This window comes from Durio zibethinus, chromosome 3, assembly GCF_047325235.1.
Source record: "Durio zibethinus cultivar Kanyao isolate XHJ-2024 chromosome 3, ASM4732523v1, whole genome shotgun sequence".
Taxonomy (NCBI): Eukaryota; Viridiplantae; Streptophyta; class Magnoliopsida; order Malvales; family Malvaceae; genus Durio; species Durio zibethinus.
Genome location: NC_143164.1, coordinates 6,178,896 through 6,188,707, shown reverse-complemented (window position 1 = coordinate 6,188,707; position 9,812 = coordinate 6,178,896). Strand labels below are relative to the sequence as shown.

Genomic DNA, 9,812 nt, shown 5'->3' with positions numbered 1-9,812 from the left:
AACAAGCTCAAATCAAGAATAAGAGCACACAAATATATTTGTTCAATCTAACTCAAAATAGCTTACTCCAAACTTAATACTCTAATAAATAAATCTTTATAACTATGAGACTTTTGGAATGAGAAAAATCATCAAAAACTCTTTACTCAAAACTTAATCCAAAACTCAATTATACCCTTTTAATAGCATACTCACTTAATTGTTTTTTACTGTTTAACTTTCTAGGATTATCAAATTAAAACTAAAACATCTTATTTATAAGAGTGAAATCTCTTATACCTTTATTAAACTCTTGGTGGGGGATATAAGACAAACTCAAACTTTTATAACTTTACTTAACTTTCGATGTGAGATTATGAGATTTAAGATAAATTTCAACATATTGATCATTAGTTTGATGACATTGATTTTTTTAGGTCAAATGAAAATGATTTGCTTACCCTTTTCCTTAAAATTAATAAAGTTTCTCCTTCAATGCTTTTATATTTGAAAAATCAAAGTTCCATTTTTTTGCTTTTTTTTCTTTTTGATGCTGAATTAAATGTCTATAACAATTAATAAAAACTATCCCTATTCTATCTTACATATACAATTCAACAATAGCATAAAATAAAAATTAAAGGATAATTTTGGTCATAAAAAATTTGACTTACAACTAGCTTTTAGTATTCCATATTCTTAAGCTAGAAGTTTTAAGGGCATTAGATTGGGAAATGGTTGGAATTAAGAGAGAAAAATTTCAAGATTTGAAAGAAAAAAGATACTAGATGATGAAGTTGAAAGATTTCGTGAAAAAGTGAGTATCAGCTATGGTTTTCAGGTATGATCATTCTTTTTTCCTTTTTTTTTTAAATTATTCATAAATTTGTTTCATCTTTACTTCTTTTTTCTCTTTTTTTTTTTCTAGGCTTTAATCTCTTGATTTTTTCTCTCTTTTTTTGGATGGTTAGTTTTTTGTTGATATTTTTCTATTATTGTTTTAATGTTATTGTTTCTGGGTATGTTGTTATTCTATTAATTATTTCTATTTATCATGCATTATTAAAATTATTCTTTTTATGTGGTCATGGTTTTTTTAGTATTAGTTTTGTATTTTAATTTTTTTTATACATGGTTTTTTTTTTGTTAAATTGTGCTTTTTTTTATTTGAGTTGGTAATTACGGGTTGTGAATTGATGAAGGCTATTAATTTTTTGTTTTATTATTTTTACATGCAAGTTGTTTTGTGGGTTTTGAACTTGTGTTGGTTGATGTTAATGAACTTCTGTTCCTTTTTGGGATCTTGACAGCAATAATTACCTGCTCAACATTTGACTGGAAATTATATGCTTGAGGATTTACCTATCCTACATCTAAGGTGTCATAACGTATAGATCCGTAAACCTATTGCTAAATATGGACTTAAAGAGTTACCACCAATATTTTTTATTTAGGTGTGATTAGCCACCTAATGAATTTATTTTCATTTTAAAGAAAAATCGCAAACTTGACTCATGTATCTTTAAAAGGTATATTCAATGTTTATAAAACTAAAACTAAGTTCGTGAGTGCAGTTATGTATGAAAAAGTTTATAGAACCTTCACAACACTTATTAAAGGATGGTATCAGCTTGATTTCGTATTATCCATTGAACCTTTAAAAAACTTATCAGATAGTTAATTATTAAAAATTATTTTTAATTGACTACAATACTTTTGATAAAAAATTAAAAGAATTCTCTCATTTCAAGAGTATACAAAAAAATAATTGTTTCTCTTGTAAAAGTTTCATCGTCAGATTGTTTATTATTTATTTTTTTAAAAATTAAATTTTAAGAAAAAATTGATACTTCAACTTTTATTTAAAAAAATTGTTATTTTATTTTATTTAAAAAAATAATTCTTTATTTAAGAAAATTTGATACTTTTAACTTTTTTCCTAAAATATTTTTTAAAATATTTTTTAATTAAAAAATTGATATTTTAACTTTTTCTGAAAAAAATTTTTTGAAATATTTTTTATTTAAGAAAAATTGATATTTCAACTTTTATTTAAAACACTTTTTGAAATTCTTTTATTTTAGAAAAATTGATCTTTTAACTTTTTCTCAAAACATTTTTTGAAAATTTTTATTTTTTTAAAAAATTGATACTTCAACTTTTCCTCAAAACTTTTTTTTTTAAATTTTATTTTTTAAAAAAATTGATACTTCAATTTTTTCTTAAAATATTTTTAAAAAATTTTATTTTAAAGGAAAATTGATTCTTTAACCTTTTTTAAAAATTTGAAATTATTTTTATTTTTATTATTATTTTTAGAACAAAGATTATTCAAAAATAAATAAATAAGTAGGATAAAAGAAAACAAAAATTACCAAAAGTTTGCGGCTTGGGTAAAAAAACAGCTCGGCTTAACACTCAAGAGCAGCTCAGAAGCTGAACGGCTCGGCTTACGGCGGGAACGGCTCAGCGTTGGACTTGAACAGAGGGTCGGGTTGAGGTACCGGGTCGGGTCACCCAATGGTTGACTCACGGATCCTTGAAACGAGCCAAAGGGAACTAATTCCCTAGGGCCAAAACGATAACGTTTTATTTATGCTATAAAATTCTTGTTTTCAAGCTTTTTTTTTTCATTTATTCCTTCCCCACAATCTCTCTGTGCATTAACATTCTCCAGCTTCTCTCTAAAATCAGCGCTATCAGAAGAAAATGAACCGCTGATTTTCAAACACCCAGAATCCGACTATGCTCCGCCGCCATCGTCGGCGTACCCGTCTCCGGCCGACAACTGGTTTTACCTTGTTTCACGCCGAAGCCCATTTTGGCCTCCTCTTTCTCGTGGTGCCATTAGTTTTCATTGAAAACGCCTCCAACTCCCTATATCGGGTCTTGAAAGTTACGAATTCAAACCCCAAGACCTTCTCTTCTACCGCTTCTATGGCCGTCTCCCAAGGTATGTTGTTCTCCTTGCCTTGGCTGCCTCGTTACAAGTTTTTAAGACCCAAAACCCCCTAGAAGAGAATCGAGCCGAAACCCAAAGAAAGAAACATGGCTTTGTTTTTTTTGGGTTTTTTCGTTTCTAACTTTGCTCTGGTTTTTTGGCTTGTGTTGATAGGGCTTACTGATAGCGGATAATTGGTGTAGAGTTAAGGATAATGGCGGAAGGGGTTTGGATGTAGCTCGATTACTTTTTTTGTTCATTCTCTGGGTGTGTTGTTGATATGGGTTTCTGTGGGCGATGGGATTTCTGTTGCTAACTAGTGATTTTTCTGATTGTTGGGTGAGTGGACTGTTGATGGTTTTGGTGATGTGGCTTTGGTTTTCTTTGAAATTGTGTTTGCTTGTGTGTTTGAGTTGACTGTTTTTGTGATTGCTGAGTATAGTCAATTACTAGGTGTGGTATCCTGATGAAATTGCTGAGCTTTGGTCTCTGATAATGAGTGCTTTCAATTGAGGCAGGGGTGTTCCAACAAAGGAGATGGTGAGGTGGTGGTCATTTTAGATGCTGACTCTAAATGGCTATGTGAGCGACTTTGTTATTTTCAAACTGATTTGCTGGTCACTGTGGCTCGAATGGTGGGAGGATAAGGTCATGTTTGGTGACTGGTATAGGTAGTGGATGGCAGCAAAGGGTGAGGGTGGTAGCTAAATCGGTTAGCTTCTGCAATTGGTAGTGGTGGGATGGGAGATTTTATGAATACAGTGGAGCTACGGTGGATTGGAGATGGCTGACTGGTTTTTCTCTGTTTTTCCTCTATTTTTTTTTCGTTTTGGTGTTCTGCACAACAATTTAAATAAAGAGGATGAAGATAGGATTTCAGGTCAAAAACTGAGCATACTGTCCCCTTCAATCTGAATTTTGATTTCAACGAGCAAATGAATTTAAAAAATCTTATCATTTCCTTTTATTTTATTTTTTTAAAATTTTTTTATTTCCAGAAAAATAATAAAAGCAAAAATAAATAAATAAAATAATAAAAATAAATGGGCTTGTTTTGAGTAAAAAAAAAAATATAATGAGCCTAATACTTAGATGATAAATTTAAATCACATAGATTAGGTCAAAAGTCCAATTTAAATTAATTAGAAGTTTGAGAATAATCCGAACGAAATAAGATGTCTACATAAGGTAAAAAAAGAACAAATTCTCTAATGCTAAATTGAGCCACATGGTTTGACCCGGACAAATGAGAAAATTTAAAACCACAAACCTTCATTTGGGCAACAACACTGGGGACATAAACCTGACCTTTACCTTTCCCTCCTTGATTTATACACCTTCGATTCTTTTAACTGACTTCTTGAATGGCAAAGAACATGTAAATGCATACCCAGTCACCCTTTCCTGAGGCACTTAACATTTCACTATAGCAGCAAGCATATTGCTCTCATTATCAACAGCGAACGTGAATGGTAGCAACCCATTAACTTGAACTCTGAGGAGGGCTTGAACTGCTGAAAATTCATACTATTCGTCTATGATGAATCATTTACATTGATTGTGCAATGACTGATTGAATCTCATTTCATTTTTGCTGACTGCACAGTCACAGTTGAATGTCTTATTCGTTCTGAGGATTTACAGGCACCTTCTGTTAATATTGAGTCCTGTAATTGGTTGGTAAAATTACGACAATTAACTGCCTTTGCTTTCAGAAGTGGGTCTAATAGTTTTCTTGAAGGGGCTTTGCTTTTGGCATTGAGTTTATCAACACAAGAAGTATCAACACCACAAGCAACGGGGTTCTCTAAATCAATCTTGGCAGAACTCAATATTGAGCTCACCTGAGGTATTTTTGGGGTCGAAACTTTTGCCCATCTTACCCATGCTGAAGGTAAAACGACGGAAAGGTGAAGTGCTTCATACTTTTTCGGATGCAACCTTACTTTTGGGTCTGATTCTTTGCAAGCTCATTTGTAGCAGACATTACGGATGTTGCATTTAGCTTTCTCTCCTCTAGATTTCTGCTTCTGGAAGAATTAATTTCTATCTTTGCCACACGAGGTACAGAACAAGATCTTTGATGTAAAGTCATTACCATTTGCATTTACGGAACACATGGCTTTAATTCGTAAATGTTTACTGCCATCAAGTTCGCAAGGCTATGGGCCTGAATGATGGAAATTGGAGCTGAGCACTGCATGGTGAGCCTCTTTAGATGTTTCTGGGAAGGTTCTCTAACTACTTCAGCTTCTTTTTTACTTGACTTTGTTCTTAAATCAGAAAGCTCGCTGCTCTTGAATGATTTGTTTTGGGCAAATCTCTTGGCAAAAGGAGGACAACTGTTTTTATTTTCAATGACATCTTGGTTAGTTATGCAAAAATATAATCTATTATGCCAAAAAATCAAAGCCATAGCTTGCTTGTTTTACTTTTAGCATCTACTTAAGGAAGGGTGTATGTGAAATCTTGATTTGGATTTAGATATATTAACCGAAAGCAGCATGAGTTTAAGGAAATGGCCAAGTTGAAGGTCTATTTTAGATTCTTGGTAGCTAGAAAAAGAAGTGGCAGGAAGCTATCATGGTGTACTGAATTTTAAGCTGCAGAGTTCACCAGTCTCTCATAATCCTCCTAGCATTTTTCTTCCGTACTAATTTTTTGTCTCCATTTGTTGGGTTGACAAATTTAAATACAAATTTTTTTATCATCAATGATGCTCTTGTTGGGACATAAATACATGCTATTTAAAATATATGTCGATATTTTGTGTAAAGGGTATTTTTTGTATTCACTTTAACTGAGCCAGGTTTGTATAGGTTAGGGAGCAAAGATGGCAGAAAGGGGAAGCCAAACAACAAGGTCTAGGTAAAGGGTATATGTAGATATATGTAGATATTTTGTGTAAAGGGTATTCTTGCTGAATTGCTACGTCTTGAAGAACAAGCCCAACGACAAGGTTTGGGTCGATGAAGCAAAGTAATCTCTTTTTTGGTTGGATTTTGATCTTAGGTATGATTGACTTGCTTTCTCTTTTTGTTGTTCTCTTTGAGGATAATGTGTTTTGGTGCTTTGATATGCTTATTATGTGAATGGTATTTTAAACTTGGTGAAAATGTTGATTTTAGATGGAGATAAACTTGGTGATACAGTATAGGCCTTGCTTCAATTTACACTATAGCAAAGCCTATTGTACCTAGGATACCAGCAAACTATTATAGAAAAAAAAGTGTTTGTTAGAATTTTCTAAGCTCCAAATCTACCAAAAATATCTAAAATTCATGGAGATTTTCAGGTAAGATTTTTTTTTTAATCTTTTTTTAGCTTTTTGTTTGATAAATACCTGATTTCAAATCCTATTTGTTTGCAGGTTGAATTTTTGTTAGTACAAAATTTAGTGAGATTTGAAGAGCTAGGGCTTACTCCTTTAATTTTGATCCAATTACTTGCTTTTTATTAATTGAAAATGTGAAAATATTTTCATGGGTTTCTCAATTTTGCTAACTTATTTTCCATGGAAGATAAAAAGGGTTATAAAGGAAATTTAGTAGTTTCAAGTCTTAAAGCATTTCCTACGAGGCATGCATGGTTTATCTTTTCTCGTGGTACAGATATGATAGCATTGATACGTTTATTTATTATTGATTAAGTATTTATAATTTTTTATTCATGAATTATAATACTATGAGACCGACTATAATTTACCCAAAAAAAAAATGTGTGGCAAGTTATTTATTGATCTATAAAGTTGATTATGACTGTGATGGTTGTTATTATAGTAATATACTACTCCATTAGAAAAATAATAATAATAATAATACAGCCCCAGGCAACCCTCTAGTACCTAACTGAGATGCAATAATATTATACCATTACTTTTCAAGTTAACTGAGATGCAATACAGCCCAGGCAACGCTCTAGTACCTAAGACATGAGATTTCAAGTTATATACCTAAACCTCCAACACCAGTTTTGCTTGCCTCACTTTTCACCATCGCATCATAGCAAATGTGGCATCAATTCAATTTATCCCAATTCCTTAAGCTTCCTATCAAGCATACATACCCTCAAAACATGCATGATTATTTCATACATGATCGGTGGAGTTTTTAGGTCTTGTTAAGCGATTATGCTAACAACATATGTCATAAGACATGGACGCAGAAAGCTCAATTGCTCCAACCCAAAAGACTTTTTCTCCTTTTGGTCTTCAGTCAAAAGAAAAGTAGGGAGAAAAAGAATTGTGTGGGAGATTTGAGCTTTTAAAAGCTTTTTGCTTTTGGTTTATCAAAAAAAAAAAAAAAAAAAAACCAAGAAAGTTTGATTGTTAACGTCTAGGATTTTGACGGAGATTTTAATAGTAAAAATAATTAAGAAAAACATAGTTTAAAAAATCTAAGGCTTATTGGGGTTTTAATTCTAACGGATAACTACCAATATTATTACTTGTTTAACGAAAAGAGTATAAGCAGTTAGCTTCACCAATGCCCATCGATCGCCCGCCATTTGCTTTTAATCATATAACAGTACGTCTTATTTCGTCTTGTTCATCCCAAGGCTTTTATTTTATTGTGGATTATTATTTGGCAACTGGAATTTGGATTTATTCAAAGTTTTTTAATGGATAGATAAACATCTTAATTAAAGATTTGAAATTCAAAACAAAATTTCTAATTGTTTGTTTAACTTGGAAGCTTAGGATTTGAAATAAATTGCAATTGTTTTGGTTACTATATCCAAAGATTAGGATAAAGATTTAAGAATTAAAAATTTTTGAATATTTGAAATTATCAAAAATCAAATTTTAATCACCTAAATAAAAAATTTAGCATTTTACTAATACATCTGTCATCAAATATTAAAATTTTGGAAATTTTAGAGATTAGAATTTAAATTCTATCCAAATAAATTTTTTAAAAATTTAAATCTAAATCCAAATTATTCTTCTAAACTATAATATCTTAACTAGATTTTAAAATGTTATTGAAGGATGAAAACGAAGCCGACGGTTTTTATCCCTCCTCGATCCTATAATATCCAAATTCTAACGTTCGCCGTACGTGGAACATAGCAAAAGGTCGTCCACGAAATGCTTTGGTTTCTAATGGTAACAATTGCCTGAATGGAGGAAGGGGTGGACGAGAAACCCAAAACAATGATGCTCGTATATTTTTCCTACTTTGAAAAATCAATTGCAAGGAAAGCAATTTATGGCATTAAGATTTAAGCAATCCTAATAACATTTCAGAATTAAATCTCAAGTGATTCTTGATTTTTTTTTTTTCACATTTCGAAAATTACTTAAAACTTAAAACTTTTTTCTATTTGTTTTGTAGTATTTTAACTTTTTTTTTAATTATTTAAAATAAAAGTAAATAAAATTTAAGATAAATTATTTTAAATACCGTCATTGAAAATTTTAAATTATATAAACAAAATTAAAGAATTAACATAAATATTTTAAAAATATATTTAAAAATAAAATAATATAAAAAATATATATTAACACTATTTATGGAGTTTAAAAATTCCTTGATGGTATATAAAAGAATAATGGATAAAGTCAATTCAAATATAACAATTTTAAATAAGTGTAAAACTATACTTTCATTCTTTTTTAAGAAAATCAAATTTATATATTTTTTATTTAAAGAATCGCTTTTTGCAATAACAATTTGATCCCAAGTGACAACCACATTCAAACTTTTAACATGTTAAGTTAATAGTTACGGGTATAGTAAGTTTCATTATCGATGCATCCATTTCCATTATGGAAATATTAAATTACACAAAAGTTTTACGAGTTGAACTAAAAGTATAAATGATATATTAATATTCGTAAGTTATTTGGATTCGATTCGAATAAAATTTGAATTTAATTCGGTTATTATCAAGTCGAACTCGAGCTCCAGTAACTCAACTCATCGATCGAATTGAATTTGAGTATTTTTATACTTAGTTCGAGTAGCTCGCGAGCTTAATCGAATTTTTATATTTAAATTTTTTTTATTATTTTAATTAATAAAATATCTTGAATTCGAACTTGAACTCGAGTACAAATAATCGAGCTCTTGTTGAGTATAAGAATCAAACTTATTTTAACATATTAATCGAACTTAATCGAGGGAGTTTGAGTAGTTTGATTTTGATCATAAATCGAGCTTGAGTTAAGAAAATGAAACTCGATCGAATTCGAACCGAATATCGAATCATGAGTTGAGAGTGAAGCTCGAGATCGAATTCGAACTTTTCACTGTATCGACTTAATTACATTCCTAATTTAAACCTAATGAAAACAACTTCGCCTTGTTACAAGTTTTATTTCCATTATTATAGCAAAATTTAAGTCCATTATGATATCCAATTTGATGTAAGGTAATCTTAAATTACTTTTCAATGTATGTTTGTAACAGTAAAAAAAAAAAAAGATTTGCCTTGGTTTAATTTCTTTTAGAAGTATATATAAATTTTTTGTAGTATTATATAAAATTAAAATTTAAAATATTTATCATATTTTTCTCATAGTATAAGTCTTAGTATGAGAATAATATAATACTTTGTGTTAGAATTTAAATTTTAAATTTTTTAAATTTTAATTTATAATTATATAAATTAATAGAATTAAATTTTAAATTTAATATTTATTATATTTTGGGGAAGATTTAAGATGGATTGTTATCCAAATTAGAAATATTCATGAAAATGTTCTTACTATATGACATGGTGGAAGACAAAATATTTCTTCTTTTTCAAATTTATCACCCTACTACACCACATTCCAATCTTATTATATGAGTTTATAGAAACCAATTTTAAATTTCAAGTTCTTGTAAAAAAATAGTGATTTAATTTGGAAATCTGTATTTAGTGTGTCAAATTTAAATTTGACGTA

General features: G+C 29.8%; 1 pseudogene; it reads right to left on the bottom strand.

Moving 5' to 3' along the window:
- Positions 1 to 3,521: 3,521 nt before the first annotated feature.
- LOC149519578 (uncharacterized) lies at positions 3,522 to 5,679 on the bottom strand (annotated as a pseudogene).
- Between the last annotated feature and the right edge of the window lie 4,133 nt (positions 5,680 to 9,812).